The sequence below is a fragment of the Lactuca virosa genome, chromosome 7, assembly GCF_052849685.1.
Source record: "Lactuca virosa cultivar CGN04683 chromosome 7, Lactuca_virosa_CGN04683_v6, whole genome shotgun sequence".
NCBI classification, from domain to species: domain Eukaryota; kingdom Viridiplantae; phylum Streptophyta; class Magnoliopsida; order Asterales; family Asteraceae; genus Lactuca; species Lactuca virosa.
In genome coordinates this window covers 130,579,901-130,599,947 of record NC_136432.1, presented here as the reverse complement: position 1 = coordinate 130,599,947, position 20,047 = coordinate 130,579,901, and positions in this window count along the sequence as shown.

Genomic DNA, 20,047 nt, shown 5'->3' with positions numbered 1-20,047 from the left:
TTTAAATCGTTTTCTTCATATGTTTTACATTCATGTCTCACTTTTCTCTCTTGTTGGAAACGCCGACAACCACCGATCTACTCCGACCGTCGTTACCTCCTCTCTCTCTCTCTCTCTCTCTCTCTCTCTCTCTCTCTTTCACACATACAAACCTCAATTTCTTGGTTGGAGCCCTTGAAAAAGCAAATAAGTGATGGCGATGGAAGATAAAATTGTAGCGAAGGATTTGGTTTGGATTTTGGTACGTTGTCTTCCCTACGTCGTCTTCCAACAAAACCACTACCGTCTCTTTCGTCTGCTGAAACCGACAACATCATTCGTAATGTTCAAACAAGCCGTCGTTGGCGGCATCATTGATGTCGTCTGGTTTCTTGATTTAAGGTGAAATACTATTGTGCTTAATCCCAACTGGTTTCAAATGGTTTCTTGATTTAAGGTCATCGATTTCATCTGGTTTCTTGATTTATGTTTTAATTTTCAGATATGGTTTTGCTTTTTTTCTTATGATTTTAGAATTTGGTTTTGATGTCATCGTCTTCCTCCCTTGTAACCCAACCTACTTGTGATTTATAAACTTATGAATTTTCTAGGATTTTGGTGTCTATTTGTTGATTTTCTGGTTTTTTTGGCATCGACAATGGTGGATTCTTGTACGTTTGAGCATCAATGTTTTTTGCAGGTTTAAGCACCAATGGAGAAAGAGGAAAATGATTTATGGGTTTAATTATAGGTTTGTATTGGGCATTTTCTGAGTTTGAATTATGAGTTTTGATTTTAGGTTTAATTTGTAGATTTTAAGAGGTGGAGGTTGTTGGTGATTAGAGTGTCACCTGACATTGTGTAATTGGAACTAACATGTGAGCTAAGGGCTTATTGTTTGTACTCGATATTAAATGTTTGGTGAATGCGGAGTGCATGCATATATAAGATCGAATTATAAGCCGATACGATAGAAATACGGGGGTTAAGGGGGCTATGCCCCCTTATAGGGTCTTAGGGGAAGCGCCCCTAAAGGGTCCAAGCGGAAGATCCCCTACCGGTGGTCCCGTTGATCCGTATACAGAACCCTCCCCAACTCTTCTTTTTAGAAGATTAAACCCCAATCTGTCATTCGTATATACGACTCCTCTTTTAAGACTTATACAGAACCCTTCTTAGCTCTCTTTCTTCTTGAATGAACTCCGAACTCTCTAGCGATTTGGCTTGTGTTTCTATGCCTAGATACACAAGTGTCCATTTGTATTATCCTAGACTAGATTTCCTGTAGCCCATGCATAGGTTGGAAATATCAATTCAGAAAGTGAACTTACACGATACATAAGTAATCTGGTTTTCCACCATCAACCAACTAATATTACTCCTCAACAGAGGTGGTGGTAGACGATGGCAGTAGTAGATGTCGATTTTGGTGGTGGTTAATGGCAGAGATGGTAAATGTATGGAGTGGTGTGTGATGATGGCTGTAACACCTAGATTTCCATACTAGGTACACCAAAAAAAATTCACTTATTTACAACTTTATAAAACATTTTGGTGTACATTAACACATTAGAATACAAGAAGTTATCACCATGAATCGTATTGGCATTAAGTACATGATGCAATCCGGACGCTATAATTAACCTAACCTACAAGACAACATCAATAAAACAACGTAATCTATAAAGCTTAGTGAATAACAACTACAATAGCATAGCAACATATATCATCATATATAAATCAAAGAATCACAAATAATATACAACAAATTAAAATAAATTAAGTTACATCTACAGGTTATTATCTCATGACAGAAGGAATAAAGGAAGAGATATGGTTGCATGGGCTCATAAAAAGTACTAGTTTGAAGGTGGGGAAGCTTGTCTTGTACTGTGATAGTTAGAGTGCATTAAGTCTTGCTAAGAATCATGTTTATCATGAGAAGACGAAGCACATTGATGTCAAGTTCAATTTCGTTCATGACATTCTAGAAGAAGACAAGTTCTTTATACTAAATATTGATACCAAGGTGAATCCAGCAGGCATGTTGACAAAGTTCTTGCCCATAAAGAGGTTCAATCTTTTCCTGGACTTGGTTGATGTTCACAAGTGTTAAGTCCCTACAGGGAAAGTTGGCAGGAAGGGAGAGGAAGATCTTGGTGTCTGGTGGAGTTCAGAGGATCCTCAAGCAAGGTGGAGATTGTTAAATGTGAATTAAGCATTTGGAAAATTCTCATGGAACATCTGGTTTCAATGGATCATTTTGAATTCAATAGAGCACTTTAATGAATGTCTGAGCATCTTAGAAGGTAATGAAACACATAAGAAGGGAGTGGAGCACCTAAGAAAGGGATAAAGCATTATCTGATACGTCATGATTCAACGATGCAACATTTTAGAGGAGGGTGCGTCACTTATAGACAATATGTATCACTTGGAATGAGGACGTGCCACTTAGGAAATGAGTGCACTATTTTGAAAGTTAGATGCACCATATTTGGAACAAGGTGCACAATTTAGATTCTATATGTGCCACCTTCATACTAATAGGATTTATGCAAAACAAATAAACTTAAAACCATTAAGTTCACATGCAACCTAAGGATCTATGTTTTGACTATTGAACCTATAACTAAGAACATCAAAAGAGAACCCCTAGAAACCCTAGGTATATTTTTTAAATCATAATATGGTTTAGGTTTACATAACTTGTTGTTATTGTAGCAAATAACAAGAATCCTTCACTTGTAGATCTTTTGGAAGCAAGCAATACAATTGTCGTGCCTCTAATATCTCAAACTCAAACTAGCAAGAAGGAAGACTATAGAGAGAGAAGGGGGAGAGTAGAATTTCGACTATCCATTAAGGAGAAGGAGTGGCCTAAATCAGGAGGCTGAAGGGTCCTTATATAGTGGTATAAGGAAACCCCAGATAACCTTGATTTGCATATTAAAATAATATTTCAAATATGGTGTTTATCTCATTCATTATTTATCCACATGGGATATTCTAGAAACCCTAAAATATCCCCTCAAAATTGTCCAACCCTAATGGTGGAAGGCTCTGGAGCCTTTTGTTCAACTATTGAACACTTGCACTTTAGACCCTTCACTTTTAAATAATTCTATTATCCTAAAATTAATTCTAATTAATTTATGATTAATTATTAAATAATTAATATATTAGTAAACTATTTATATCAATTTATTAATTATATAATAAATTAATCACTCTCTCTCTCTCTCTAAAGATATACCAATTCAAGTATATACCAATTATAGTTATGGGTTTAGACACCTAATCCAATAGTTTCCCACTTAGATAAGTTTGTAACAATAATTGCCAGTATAACTTCTAAATCGATCAGCAAATTGTAGCTTCCAAAAGCCCCTGCTGAACTCTGACCCAGTAAGTTACACGTCCTAAGATAAGTGATCATATAATCCTCCATTTTGCAAGATATCTTTCGGACATGTGACATGGAATAGAATCAATCTCATTGTCTGATACTTTGTTTCCCGATTTCTGATTTGTGATGATATAGAACTTCTAATTGAACACATCAATTTAGTCCTAGTTGGGCCCAGCACTATAAGTCAACACCAAATCACCGAGGAGCCCAAATATATAACATTTCTCGTTAGGGAAAAGGGAACGAATAAACTTTGACTCATATGATTGCATCTTTTACTCATAAAATCATGCATGACAACCCGTTTTATAACATCAAGTTATTGGTGCATTTACAGATTATCAATGTACAACCGACTTGTAAATTACAACTTATATATCTCCGCTTCAAGATCATAAGATATTATCGTCTCAGAATTACTCATGATAGAATCCATGAAGTAATTCTCTGAGCGTGGGTTTATCTAATGCTTAAATCTCTATTTCTAAGTACTCATGAACATCGCATCAATACTATTGTTATGTCTAAATCCCTTAGACAATCCACAATTCAGTTCATGACAATGTTAATTTACTACTTACTGCCAAAAGTACAACCGCCTGTGGAATTTGAATAATCATATTATTCGGGAAGTAAAACATGCAAAACGAAACACAAGATAAACAATTGACAAAAGGCAGCAAACAAAGTCATAAATAATTCTCCATTATTTAATCACCAAAAAGGCAATTACATTTATTTTTTTACAAGCTTCAAACTAACTATCTAACTACTAAAACTAATATCATCTCTCAAAACAATGATCCTAGCATGCAGACTAGGTTTGACCCTACTTAGAGCCTTTGTCAAAGGATCTATAGGATTCTCTTCTAATGATACCCTCTTCACAATGAGGTGACCTTATTCTACCCTATTTCTGATGTAATGGTACTTTCTGGTGATATTTCTATACTTTCCTTGATCTCTTGGTTCCTTAGTCAAGGAAACCGGTCCTTCATTATCGCGGAAAAGTTCCATTGGTTCCTCAATGGTTGGGACAACTCCAAGATCTCCGATGAAGTTCTTCAACTAAGCTGCTTCCTTTGATGCTTCACTTGCAACTATGTACTCTGATTCGCAGGTTGAATCGGCCACCGTGTCCTATTTGGAACTCATCCAAGTTACTGCTCCACCATTTAGAACGAACACCCAGCCTGATTGAGAACAAAAGTTGTCTCTTTATGTCTAAAAGTTGGCGTCACTGTACCCACTTACTGTTAATGTATCACTGCCACCAAGGACTAGAAGCATGTCCTTTTTCCTCCGCAAATACTTGAGAATGTTCTTAACCGTTGTCCAATGAGCTTTACTGGGATTTCCCTGATAGCGATTGACCATGCTTAAGGCAAAGGACACATCAGGGTGAGTACATGTCATATTGTACATGATCGACCCTACTGCCGAAGCGTAAGGTACCCGGCTCATATCAGCTATCTCTTCATCTGTACTAGGGCTTTAAGTCTTACTCAATTTGGTATTACTCTAGATAGGTAGCTCTCCTTTCTTGGAATTTTCGATACTAAACCTCTTTAGTACTTTATCCAAGTATGTACTTTGACTAAGTCCAATTAGTCTCTTCTTTCTATCTCTCAAGATTCTTATCCCGAGAATATAGGCTGCTTCTCCAAGGTCTTTCATGGCAAAAAACTTTCCAAGCCAAGACTTAACTTCTTGCAAGGTGGTAATGTCGTTTCCCATGAGTAGTATGTCATCGACATACTGATGGGTTTTGAGCACTACAACACTCCTATGGTGTACATGCAACCCTAATGCTTTGGATCTAGGTTTTTCTTAAGTTATACATGCAAATAATAATCCAAAGCATAAACCATAAAACTAGCATGTTATTTTCGAAATCCATAAATAAACAAGATTAGAAGAATACCTTTCACTTGTAGCTAGTTGATCTTGACCTTCAAGATCTTAGTGCCTCAATTGTCGCACCTCTATTGACTCACAAACACCAAGTATCAATGGACGAATATGAGAGAGAGGTAAGAGACTCTAAAATCGGCTAGGGTTCTCTATGAATGTATAGGTGCCGAATTTTAGAGCCATGGGGTTCCTTTTATAGTTGAGGCTCCTAGGGTTTTCAACTTGGAAACCCTAATTCCCTTGCTTATGCCCTAAGCAACATATGGACCTCCACATGAAAGTTGGACGAAATGTTTATGGACTCTCATAGAGTTTTCGTCCACCACTTATCAAGATGGTCCATTAGCCCAAACCACAACTATCACTGATTTACATAATCAGTCCCCGTTATTTTAATCAATCTCTTTTGATAACTAAATTAATTCCAAATTAATTCTTGATCACTACTAACAATATAATATGATTTCAATATTATTCTTATAATAGATTAATAAATCATAATCAACCTCTTTCTCCATAATTCATCCTATCAAATTGCTATGGTGAAGGCATCCCAAAAGGACCATGCTATTATCGGGTCAAGTACATACCAATTATAGTTATGGGCTTAGACACCTAATCCAACATTCTCCCACTTGGATAAGTCTAATAACTATAACTGCAAGTACGACTTCAAAATCTGATTAGCAATCGTAGCTTTCAAAAGCCATTGTCGAACTCTGATCTTATCAGTAACGTGTCCTTTAGATAAGGGATCAAATATTCCTCCATTCCACAAGATATCGTATGGACATGAGACATGGATTTATAATCATTCTCTCTATCCATGTGTTGTTTCCCGATTTCCGATTTATGACGACTGACAACAGAATACAATTGAACACATCAACTTAAGCCAAGCTTGGCCAAGCACTTAGAGTGTCATCACTAAATCATCGAGGGGCCCAAAGATATCGCTTTTATCCCTCTTAGGGTGAAAGGAACGGATAAAATTCTACTCATATGCTTGCTCAATTTACTCATCAAATCACATACAACAATACGTTTTATAACACCAAGTTACTTATCATCAATGTGCAACCAACTTGTAAACTACAACTCAAATGTCTCCGTTTCAAGAATATAAGATATTATCGGCTCACAATCACTCGTGATAAAATCCATGAAGTGATTCAAATGAGCGTGGGTTTAATCCAATACTCAAATCCTATTTCAGGAGTACTCATGAACACTACAACAAACTTGTGCCATGTCTAATCCAATACAGTCGGATTCATGACAGTCTTACCTCATTACTCACTTCCAAATTATGATTGATTGTGGATGTTTGAATAATCTTATTATTCGGGAAGTAAAACATGTGAAGTGAAACAAAAGAATAATCTCATCCTATATGGTTTCAAAACATTTGAATATAAATAAAACACTTATTATTTAATCACCATATCGATTACACATTATTCATTGTATAATGTTTCGACTAATCAACTTAATACTTGAATTAAAACAACAGTTTTCCTATGCTCCAAGCATCCACACTATGTTTGCCTATGGTCCTTACCTTGTGAAATAGATCAATTGAACACATTTCCAATGATGCTCATTTCATAATTCCAAATCCTTGTCACAAGTGGAAAAATACCAAATTCTTGCCACTACCAGAATCTTGTTAGATCTAAACATACATGTAATGTTCCTTTTGTAATGTCAAGGCACCAAAGTCAAAGAGACTTTGCCAATGATATTACAAAGCATTCCATGGAAATTGTTATAAGACAAATCCTTGGAAATGAAGTCTCACATTCAAGGTACATTCCTTGAACATCCTTCTTGCAAAAAAGTTTCTAACTTACACATAGATTCTTAATATCCAACTCCCATTATGGAAACATTTCCATATTTATCATATGATAATGCATTCTTAATAGAATCCTATCTATAAAGAATCATATCAATATGGTCCATCCATTACTATACTTCCAACTGTCCACAAGCAACCAATCTTCGGTAAACCTTAGATTTTCCTTGGCAGTTGTTTAACAATTTTTAGTCATATCTGGTTCCAGTCCTTTTCCCTCTTAATGCGCTAGGCATTTGGAAAAATCAGAACAGGCAAATATTATAGCATATGCAATTGATCCTATATCCGAAGCATATGGGATACGATCCATAATGTATTACATAAAGACATGATACTTGACCAGTCTTTTGCTAAAATATTCCCATAGAGTTTCCTATGTTGAAACATTTCAACATGATATTCATATATGTCCATGACTAAGTTTGATTAAAATTTCAATCTAAGCTTTTAGATTTGAAATGACGTATAATTATCCTCTCCCTTAAATCTTACTATAGCGAAACAACTTTTCAAACTCTACAACTTTGCAAATTAAAACTTGGTTTCCTATCAATAGCATTGTTAACTAGCAACACTTAACATAATAATCACGCTCCCACTAGCATAACAATTATGTTCTTATCCACATAACAATTATGATCCCACTAGCTTTGACATGTACTCAGAAATCAACTGGACTTCTAGAAACCAATACCTATTGACTTTCTTACCAAAGTTTAGATTTCTGATACGTGGTGCTTCAATAAGTCTTTTCCTAGACTTCTCAAGCTCATACACCTTTCAATAGATAGTTTATGTGTGTGTCTAAATCTTTTCAGAACTCATACTAATAAGTCCTAAATGTTCAAACTAATTGCCATTTCTCACAATTCGAAGTATGAAAAGAGATGTCGTAATCATACTCGAATTTGAGAATGCAATTATCACAACTGCCAACTCTAATCCTATAAAATCTACAAGTGAAAGTGTTTCCTCATAATCATTTTCATGAAGTAAAGAGAAACCTCTTGCCACATAGATTTTCTGATGTATGTGTTCCTATCCATGTGAAATTGTCATTTCCAACCACAATCATAAGACAAGGTTTATGACAAATCCAAACTCATATGGACTGAACATGCTTAATCTTAATTTCTTGCCATCTGGCAGCACAAAGGCCTACCATAACTTCCAAGTTATTGATCAGCTCACCTACACTGATCAATGTACATTCACTAATCAAGGTGCTTTGCCTTATGCAATCAAATGAGAACTCATAGAACTCACATGCATAGTTAACTTATCTGGAATGGGCACAGAAACAAGAATAAGTCAACACGATAGGTTATCAACCTCAGGTCGTGTGCTAGTGATTAACAATTGGTTTATTCTTGATTAGTTCTTGAAACTATTCAAGACCATTAAGACTCCTACTGACCTCTTGACATATAAGATTCTATGTTAAAAAACATTACTTGACAAACAAATATTTAAGAGTTAGTGTGGGATCTTATCAAGATAACACTTCAATTAATTGGTCATAGTTGGTCTTTTTGTTTTAACCTAAAACATCACAACTACCAATTTCAAATGTGCAAAAGTAAGAAGACATTTCTACTCCACATTTTATGAGGCGTTATAAACCTACTTAGAACATGTCACTCAAGGTACAACTTGGAGTAACTTAGAGTACGATTCTAAAACTCAAATTTGGAACGAAGTATGATTCATCTTCTTGATTCAACCATTCCAACAATTCCCGATTCCTCTTCTTACCCATACAAGTTCATGGGTTTTGAGCACTACAACATTCCGATGGTGTACATGCAACCCTAATGCTTTGGATCTAGGTTTTTCTCAAGTTATACATGAAAATAATCATCCAAAGCGTAAACCCTAATACTAGCATACATATTTCGAAATTCATATGTAAAATAGGGTTTGAAACCTTACCTCACTTGTTATGTAGCAATAACAAGAACTCTTTGGCCTTTGAAAGCTTAGTGCCCTAGGTGTTGCACCTCTAATGGAGTCACAAACACCCAATGCAAAGGAAGACTTGGAGAGGGAAAGAAAATCGGCTAGGGTTCTCTAAAACTCATAGGGGGCCGAAAATCCTTATATTAGGAGGGTTTATATAGTTGAGGCTATTAGGGTTTTCAGGTGGAAACCCTAATTCCCTTGCTTAGGCCTTAAGCAATCCATGGACCTCCATATCAAAAGCCCTTGGTCGAAAATTCTATGGGCTTTCCATAGATTTTCATCCACCTCTTATCAATAAGGTCCATTAGCCCAAACTATAATTATCACTTATTTACATAATCAGTCCCTCCATTATTAATCAGTTCCTTTAATCCCAAAACTAATACTAGATTAATTTCTGATTAATTACTAATTAATAATATGATTTCCAAATAATATATTAATCGTGTAATATATTAATAAAATCATTCTAATTATCTATTTATTATTCACATAATAAATCCTACTCTCTCTCTCTCCACTTGTCATCCTATCAAGTTGCATGAGTGAAGGCAACCCAAAAGGACCATACTCATAATCAAATCAAGTACATACAAAAAATAGTTATGGGCTTAGACACCTAATCCAACAGTCTCCCACTTGGATAAGTCTAATAACTATTATTGCAAGTACGACTTCAAAATCCGATTAGCAATCGTAGCTCTCAAAAGCCGCTGTCGAACTCTGGTCTTATCAGTAATGTATCCTTTAGATAAGAGATCAAATATTACTCCATTCTAGATATCGTATGGAAATGAGACATGGATTATAATCATTCTCTCTGTCCAAGGTTTGTTTCCTAATTTCCGATTTATGACGACCGAATAATTGAACAAATCAAATCAGTCCAGGCTTGGCCAAGCGCTTCAGGTGTCATCACTAAATCATCGAGGGGCCCATCGATATCGCTTTTATCCCCTTAGGGTAAAAGGAACGGATAAAACTCGACTCATATGCTTGTGCTATTTACTCATCAAATCACACACAACAATACATTTTATGACATCAAGTTACTGATGTGTTTACGTATTATCAATGCGCAACCGATTTGTAAACAACTCATATCTCTCCGTTTTAAGAATATAAGATATTATCATTTCACAATCACTCGTGATAAAATCTATGAAGTGATTCAAGTGAGCGTGGGTTTAATCCAATACTCAAATTCTTATTTCAGGAGTACTCATGAACACTGCAGCAAACTTATGCTATGTCTAAACACTTAGACAATCTACAGTCGGATTCATCACAGTCTTACCTCATTACCTACTTCCAAAGTATGATTGACTGTGGATGGTTTGAATAATCTTATTATTCGGGAAGTCAAAAACATGCGAAGTGAAACACAAGAATAATCGAATCCAATATAGTCTCAAAACTTTTGAATATAAATAAAACACCTTTTATTTAATCACCATATTGATTACACATTTGTCATTGTATAATGTTTCAATTAATCAACTTAATACTTGAATTAAAAAAACAATAATTATCCCATGCTCCAATCATGCACACTATGTTCACCTACAGTCCTTACTTTGTGAAATAGATCAATTGAATACATTTTCAACGATGCTCATTTCACAATTCCAAATCCTTATCATAAGTGTAAGAATACCAAATTCTTCCACTATTAGAATGTGTTAGATTCTAAGCTATCATGCAATGATCATTTTGTAATGTCTAGGTACAAAAGTCACAGAGACTTTGCCAATGATATTACAAAGTATTCCAAGGAAGCGAAGTCTCAAATTCAAAGTACATTCCTTGAACATCCTTCTTGCATAAAGGTTTCTAACTTATACATAGATTCTTAATATCCAAACCCCCATTATGGAAACATTTCCATATTTTCCATATGACAATTCATTCTTAATAGAAACCTATATATTCATAATAATGTCAATATAGCCAATTACTATACTTCCAACTGCCCACAAGCGACCAATCATTAGCGAACCTTAGATCGTCCTTGACAGTTGTTTAATCACTTTAGGCATATTCGGCTCTTGTCCTTTTCCCTCTTAATGCCCTAGGCATTTGAAAATTAGAACACGTGAATATTATAGCATATGTAATCGATCCTATATCCGAAGCATATGGGATACGATTCATAATGTCTTACATAAAGACATGATACTTGACCAGTCTTTTGCTATAATATTTCCATATATAGAATTTCCAATGTTGAAATATTTCAACATGGTATTCATATATATCCATGACTAAGTTTGATTAATACTTCAATATAAACTTACATATTCGAAATAAAGTATAAATATCCTCTCCCTTATTATAGCGAAACATTCAAATCTTGCAACTTTGCAAATTTGTAACTTTTGTTTCCTATAACTAGTATTTGTTAACTTGCAACACTTCACATAATAATCATGCTCCCACTATCATGATAATTATATTCTTACTAGCATAACACTTATGCTCCCACTAGTTTTGACATGTACTCAAAATCAGCTGGACTTCTAGATATCAATACTTTATTGACTTTCTTATCAAAGTTTAGATTTCTGATACGAGATGCCTCAATAAGCCTTTATCTAAGCTTCTCAAACTCATACACCTTTCCTTAGACAACTCATATGTGTGTCTAAACTATTTCAGAACTTACAGCAGTAAGTCCTGAATGTTTAGACTATTTACCATTTCTCACAATTCGAACTATGAAGAGGGATGTCATAATCATAATCGAATTTGATAATGCAATTAACACAACTGCTATCTCTTTAAATCTACTTAGTAAAAGCGTTTCCTTACAATCATTTTCTTGAATTAGAGAGAAACCTTTTGTCACTTAGATTTTATGGTGTATGTATTCCTATCCATGTGAATTTTTCATAACCATAATCACAAGACAAGGTTTGTGACAAATCCAAACTCATATGGACTAAACTTGTTCAATCTTAATTTCTTGCCACCTAGTAGTACAGGGCCTACCATTGCTTCCAGATTGTTGAGCAGCTCACCTATACTGTTCAATGTACTTTCATTGATTAAGGTGCTTTTCCTTGTGCAATCAAATGAGAACACATAGAACTCACATGCATAGTCAACAGGAATAGGCACAGAAACAAGAATATATCAACACCATAGGTTACAAACCTCAAGTCGTGTGCCAGTGATAGACGATAGGTTTATTCTTGATTAGTTCTTGAACTTTTTCAAGATCTTTTAAGACTCTCACTGACTTCTTGACATATAAGATTCTCTTGTCAAGAACCATTCATTAACAAACAAATATTCAAGAGTTAGTGTGGATTCATATGAAGACAACACTTCATATAATTGGTCTTAGTTGGTCTTTGTCTTATCCAAGACATCACAACTACCATTTACAAATGTGTTATAAACCTACTTAAAATATGTCACTCAAGGAACAATCTTGGAGTATGAGTCTAAGACTTGATTTTGGAACGAAGTATGACTCATCCTTTTTGATTCAACCATTTCAATAATTCCCGATTCCTCTTCTTGGCCATACAAATGTACTAAGGTGTCCTTAGAGGATCAATTGTGACATTGTTTCAAAATCACTAAGACGATCATAAAACACGATACTCAAGTACTCTCATTTCCTTTCAGATTGGAGAACCTTTTATCTTTCTGCCTAATTTGATTCTTCTTATTCGTTCTGCTATACATCAAAACTTTTTTCAATGATTCAGAATCACACTTAATCTTGTAAGCATAACCATATTTACTAAACTTTTAGTAAATCATGACGAATAGTCTTATCGTTCTTTGTGGCGGACTTGAGCAGTGCACATCAATGTGTACCAGATCCTTCAGTCCTTCACTTGACTCACATCTACACGTGAACAAGGAATTAGTCTAAATTTCCCAAAGATGAAAATTCTCATTCATCACACAATACAAGTCGTATGATTCCAAGTTTCTGTCCAATTGAAACTTAGGTGATGAGAATCTTTCCTTATTTGGTAAATTTCTAACACTACCACAAACGATATTAATAAGAATCAAATCCATTTTCAATATTGTTAAAAATATATAAATACCAATTTTCACAAAGGCCATTGCAAGGAAATATAAATAAAACAAAAACAAATTTTTTTCTATATTTATAAAAATGCAGAAAACTTGTCCTTACAATGAAAATTCATACGAAAACTATGTTACTAATATTCCTAAGCAATCTATCATAACTCCTAAACAGCTCAATAAAATCTGATCATCGAACCATGCGATCAAAATCCATCTCTTCGCGACCAGACTCAACTTACTCTTCCTTTAAGCTTCCTTTCTCTTTTCCGATCCTACAAAACATCAAAATGCAATCTTATTACATCATGTATTAAGAATCTATAAAAAAGAACTTAATAGAGTTAGATAATGGACTTACCTGAAGCAGAGTCATACACTTTGACTTTACCATCCTTGCGGTCTTTCAGGTAGATACGGCAGCTTCGCATCCAATGCCCCTTCTCTTGGCAATAGAAACAAACAGACTCTTTTGAAATGGTACATGGGACAATCTCAGACTTAGCCATTCTCTTTACCATTTGGTCAAACGGTTTGACCTTGACCGATCCCTTTCCATCAGGAAGAGAAAGCTTTTCTAGACTTCCAATGTCGCCATTGTCAATGTCCATGGAAGTTTGGGAGGTAGACCTTCCATTCAAATTTGCTTTACCAGTGCGCCAAATCATTGCTGATTCAGCAGCAATTAACAAATATGTCAGATCAACAAGGGTCACGTCGTGGTCTGCCATATAGTAGTCTTTAACAAACTGACTGTATGACTCGGGGAGTGACTGAAGAACCAAGTCAACGGCCAACTTCCTCGGGAAAACGACACCCAACATCCCTAGTCTATCAATGTGTGACTTCATCTCCAAGACGTGTGCACACACAACCCTTCCATCTTGGTGTTTGCTTGCGAATAGGGCTTGAGTGATCTTGAACTTTTCAAGTGGACGAACACGTGGGTTAGGGAGAATTATTGGAGGAGGTGGAGGAAAAGAAGTTCCACCAAAGCACGAAGAAGGGATTGATCTTTCACCTCGATCGTCATGTGGAATATCATCTTCGAATGGAAACCCTTTTCCAAAGGATTGAGGAAGACCATAGTTGTCAAAACTAGACATCTACAAAAGAGGAGAAATTCAAGTTAGTTGAATAACCATGCAAATTAGCTTGGTACTCTCAAAAACGTTTATCACCTAATCAATGTGCCGGTTAACCACACACGCTCCATTGATCTATGATAATCTACGAGCTACCCATTGTCATCCTTCATTAGTCCCATATTAGTGTGCCGGTTAACCACACACGCTCCACTAACGACCAATAAGGTGCAATGTGCAATTTCATGGGTTAGCATCAAATTCACATTTTTCCTAAAGTAACTAAGATTGAGAATTTATAAAAGGTTTAGTTACTTTATATTTCATTATACTTTTAATGAGGATTTAAATGTCCTATCAAACCCGTTCGACTAACGACCCTCCACTGGTCAAGGGTGCGGTAGGTAAGAGTGGATACCCAATGGCGGTCATTTTACAGGCTGCTTCCTTAAACACCCTTATAGACCAGCTTCGTAAATGAGGCCTACTAATGGAAAGACTGACTGTTTACTTATACATATATAATATATTAGACTTTTATTTTTATATAGTATAAGGGTGTGATTTATACATTTAAAATACTAATGGTTTAATCTTTAAATAAATTAGACTTTTAATTTAATTAAACTTAAACCATGTCATTATGGATTTATTAATTCTCTCTTTTAACTAAACTCTTAATTAATTTAATAAAACCATAAGGGTGTAATTTGAACTATTCAAACTATCAAGGTTCTAAATTTAAGATTTCAAAAATAAAGCTATTTTGATCAAATTTAAATTACAAAACCAAGAGGTGCACTTTTGAAACTTTTCAAATTACTAGGGTTTAAGAATTTAATATTTCAAAATTAAAACTTTTAATCAAATTTTAAATTCCAAAACTTGAAGGAAAATTTTGAAACTTTTCAAAACATTTAGATCAAATTTGAAAACCAATTAAATTAATCACATAATTTATCCTTATCACATAATTTGACATAATCTTATAATTTTGGCAAGATAAAGACGAATCACATATTACAAATAATTAATTTATCATATAATCTAGTAATTATCTTAAAACATGACAATTATCCTTCAATTAGATGAGGATATCAATTACCATATCATGAAATTCAAATTTTAACAGTTAAAACAACTTATGGTAATTATCCTAATCTAAGTTTAGCCAAAAATCTGAAAAATCTGTCATCAAAACCGAGTTCAAGTCGTGAGCATTATGCTCACATCGTGAGGACCCACCACCTCGTGGTCATCAGGCAGAAAGTTAAAATGAAAATTTTCCAGCTTTGAAAATTTCACATTAGCATCACATATAACAAAAAACGACCTAGGCTCTGATACCACTGATGAGTTTTGAGCACTACAACATTCCTATGGTGTACATGCAACCCTAATGCTTTGGATCTAGGTTTTTCTCAAGTTATACATGAAAATAATCATCCAAAGCGTAATCCCTAATACTAGCATACCAATTTTGAAATTCATACGTAAAATAGGGTTTGGAACCTTACCTCACTTGTTATGTAGCAATAACAAGAACTCCTTGACCTTTGAAAGCTTAGTGCCCTAGGTGTTGCACCTCTAATGGAGTCACAAACACCCAATGCAAAAGAAGACTTGGAGAGGGAAAGAAAATTGGCTAGGGTTCTCTAAAACTCATAGGGGGCCGAAAATCCTTATGTTAGGAGGGTTTATATAGTTGAGGCTATTAGGGTTTTCAGGTGGAAACCCTAATTCCCTTTCTTAGTCCTTAAGCAATCCATGGACCTCCATATGAAAATCCCTTGGATGAAAATTCTATGGGCTTTCCATAGATTTTCATCAACCTCTTATCAATAAGTTCCATTAGCCCAAACTACAATTATCACTGATTAACATAATCAGTCTGTCCATTATTAATCAGTTCCTTTAATCCCAAAATTAATACTAGATTAATTTCTGATTAATTACTAATTAATAATATGATTTCCAAATAATATATTAATCTTATAATATATTAATAAAATCATTCTAAGTATCAATTTATTATTCACATAATAAATCCTACTCTCTCTCTCTCCACTTGTCATCCTATCAAGTTACATGAGTGAAGGCAACACAAAAGGACCATGCTCATAATCAAATCAAGTACATACCAAAAATAGTTATGGGCTTAGACATCTAATCCAACATAAGTGCACTAAGGTTTCCTTAGAGGATCAATTGTGACATGGTTCCATAATCAATAGTATGATCATAAAACACGATACTAAAGTACTCTCTTTTCCTTTCAGATTGGAGAAACTTTTATCTTTCTGTCTAATTTGATTCTTCTTATTCGTTCTGATATACTTTGAATCTTTTCAATGTATCAGAATTATACTTAATCTTGTAAGCATAATCATATTTACTAAGCTTTCAATAAATCATGACAAATAAACTTTATCGTACTTTGTGGTGGACCGGACCAGTTCACGTCAATGCGTACTAGATCCTTTCATCTTTCAGTTGGCTTACATACATATGTAAACAAGGAGTTAATCCCAATTTCCCAAGTACCATCACATAATTTAAATCATATGATTCCATGTTTCTGTCCAATTGAAACTTGGGCGATGAGAGTCTTTTCTTACTTAGATAAATTACGACACTACCACAATCGACATAACTAAGAATCAAACCATTTTCAACATTGCTCTTAATAGAAACATACAAACAACAATTTTCACAAATGTCATTGCAAGGAAACATAAAATACGATAAAATCAATTTTTTTTTATTTATAAAATGTGGAAAAACTTGTCCTTACAACGCAAATTCATATGAAAACTATGTTCCTAGACGTTCCTAAGCAATCTATCATAACTCCTAAGTAGCAGCTTAAAAATCTGATCATCGAACCATGCGATCGAAATCCATCTCTTCACGATCAGACTCAGCTCACTCTTCCTTTAAGCTTCATTTCTTTTCTTTGATCCTACAAAACATCAAAATGCAATCTTATCACAACATGTATTAAGAGTCTATAAATCAGGAACTTACTAGAGTTAGATAGTGGACTTACCTGAAGTATAGTCATACATGTTGACTTTACCATCCTTGTGATCCTTCAGGTAGATACGGCAGCTTCGCATCCAATGCCCCTTTTGTTGGCAATAGAAACAAACAGACTCTTTCGGATTGGTACATGGGACAATCTCAGACTCAGCATTTCTCATTACCATTTAGTCAACCGGTTTGACCTTGGCCGATCCCTTTCCATTGGGAAGAAAACACTTTTCTGGACTTCCAATGTTTCCATCATCAATGTCCATGGAAGTTTGGGAGATTGATCTTTCAGTCAAATTTGCTTCACCAGTGCGCCAAATCATTGCTGATTCAGCAACAATTAGCAAATATGTCAGATCAATAAGGGTCACATCGTGATCTGCCATATAGTAGTCCTTAATGAACCCACTATATGACTAAGGAAGTGATTGTAGAACCAAGTGAACATCCAGCTTCCTCGAGAAAACAACACCCAACATTCTCAGTCTGTCAACGTGCAACTTCATCTCCAAGACGTGAGCACATACAGACTTTCCATCTTGGTGTTTTGTAATGCCTGGTTTCTATTCGCATTTATTTATAAAACTCTTCATTTATATAGAGCTACTCGACGAGTTGGAAGCTCCAGACTCGTTGAGTAGAATCGAGTCTTGGACACGGGTTTTCAACTATCTACTCGACGAGTCGAGAGCCCTCGACTCGACGAGTAGGTCTGCCAGAGTGAAACCCTAATTTCGGGATTTTGCACCCTATTTAAGCATCTTAATCCCCACCTTTTGGCCTTATTTCCAGCCTCCAAGTCCTAAACCCTAATCCACGAAACCCTAGAGCATTTTGTGAGTGTGTGATCCATTCTTGAGTGATTTTGTGTGTGTTCTTGAAGCTAGAAGAAAAAGAGGGAGCTAGAAGGTTCAAGGAGAAGATTGTAGATCCAAGGATTTCCTTCCATCCTCATCACTTTCTGGTAATCAAGTCTCTAACTTGACCATTCATTCATTAGATCTATTTATTTCCATTTTAATGAGGGTTTTGGTTCAAGAACCTTGGTCTTTCGGATTTGGACGTCCCAAGTAACTTACATTTCAGATCTGGGATCTAGATAGGATTCCATGGCATAAAGGTGCAAACTTTATGACCATGGAAGCCTCATGCAAGCTTAAAAACGTTATTGTGGCCTTTTTTGCCCTAAAAGGCCATGCATGGAAGGAAAGCTAGGAACTTTACATGTCCGACTGATGTCCAAGGCCTAGATCTATTATAGTGCGCTTTGGATTGTGGACCAAGATCTCTATTCTAGAGAGTTTGGGTTTGAGCTAAACCCATTAAGAAGGGCTAACAGCGGGTAAAGTTGGAAACTTTACCCTTAAAAGTGTATTCCCAGTGTGTAGATGAAGTATGGAGTTTGGATCTGAAGGGTATGAGCTTAATCCATTGAGATGGATCAATCAGATAGAGGAGTTCGGCGATTCCATAGAGGGAATCGACAAGTTGAGTTGGTTTGTCTCGTTTTAGCTTAAGGTAGAACTCGACGATTCGGTGAAGGGACTGGTCGAGTTGATTCGGTAGATCGCGACTATGAGTAGCCTGGGAACTCGACAAGCCGGGGGGAGACTCGACGAGTTAGATCGCGATTTCAGGCTCTAGTACTCGACGAGTTGATGGAGCAACTCGACGAGTTGGGTCAACCAGGAGGTTGACTTTGACTAGGGGCAAAATAGTCATTTTACCCTAAGGAGAATTATCAGGTTTTGACTAAGTGTTATTGTGATAATAATAGCCGGGGAGTCGTGGGAGCAGCCATCAGAGATTCCTCACTCGAGATTCAGTAGTCAGCTTTGCGAGGTGAATTTTCCTCCAGTAGAACGGGTCTAAGGCTCCAAGGCCAGCCCGTATATGTATGATTAATAGCTGAGTGTGGGCGAGGCCCGTATCTCATAGTATTCGAGTGTGGGCGGGGCTCGTATCTCATAGTATAGTTGAGTATGGATATTTGACTGATTGATAGATTTAGTTGTACTTGATGTCTGTGTGATAGTTCTATGTATGATCAGTAACTGCGTGTGGGCAGTGCACGTATCTCGTAGTAGCTGAGTGTGGGCGGGGCCCGTATCTCATAGCCAGCGGAGTGTGTACGGGGTCCATATCTCCTAGATAGCGGAGTGTGGGCGGGGCACGTATCTCCATGAGTATGGGCGGGGCCCGTATCTCCTAGTTACATGTTGTGCGTGTATGTTATGTGGTAGTTTGGGGAGACTCGCTAAGCTTCGTGCTTACAGTTTTCTGTTTTGGATTCAGGTACTTCCGGTAGCAAGGGGAAGAGCTCGGGATGATTGCAGTGAACACACCATTGATTCAGCCTGGGATGTTTAGACTCTGATATTTGACACATGATTTTGATACAATATTTTATTATGATGATTTGAGATACATTACTTAAGTTCTTTTTATGAGGTAACAAATGGTAATTATGGTTTTTATAAATAATCAAAATGAAATTTTTGGACCGATTTTTGGGATGTTTCAAGTTGGTATCAGAGCCTTGGTTTGAGGGATTCGGGCACACTCTCGGGTGTGTCTGAACTCAAACTAAGGAATTGGTATGAAAATTTTCTAAAGAAAATCATTTTTATAAAAAGAACTTTGAAAAGAGAAAAGGGTGTGGTGCATGCAATCAGCCGAGCTCAAGTAAGTACTCCCAAATTACCCATACAAGTTATGTTATGATATGTTTATGAGAACTGCATGCTA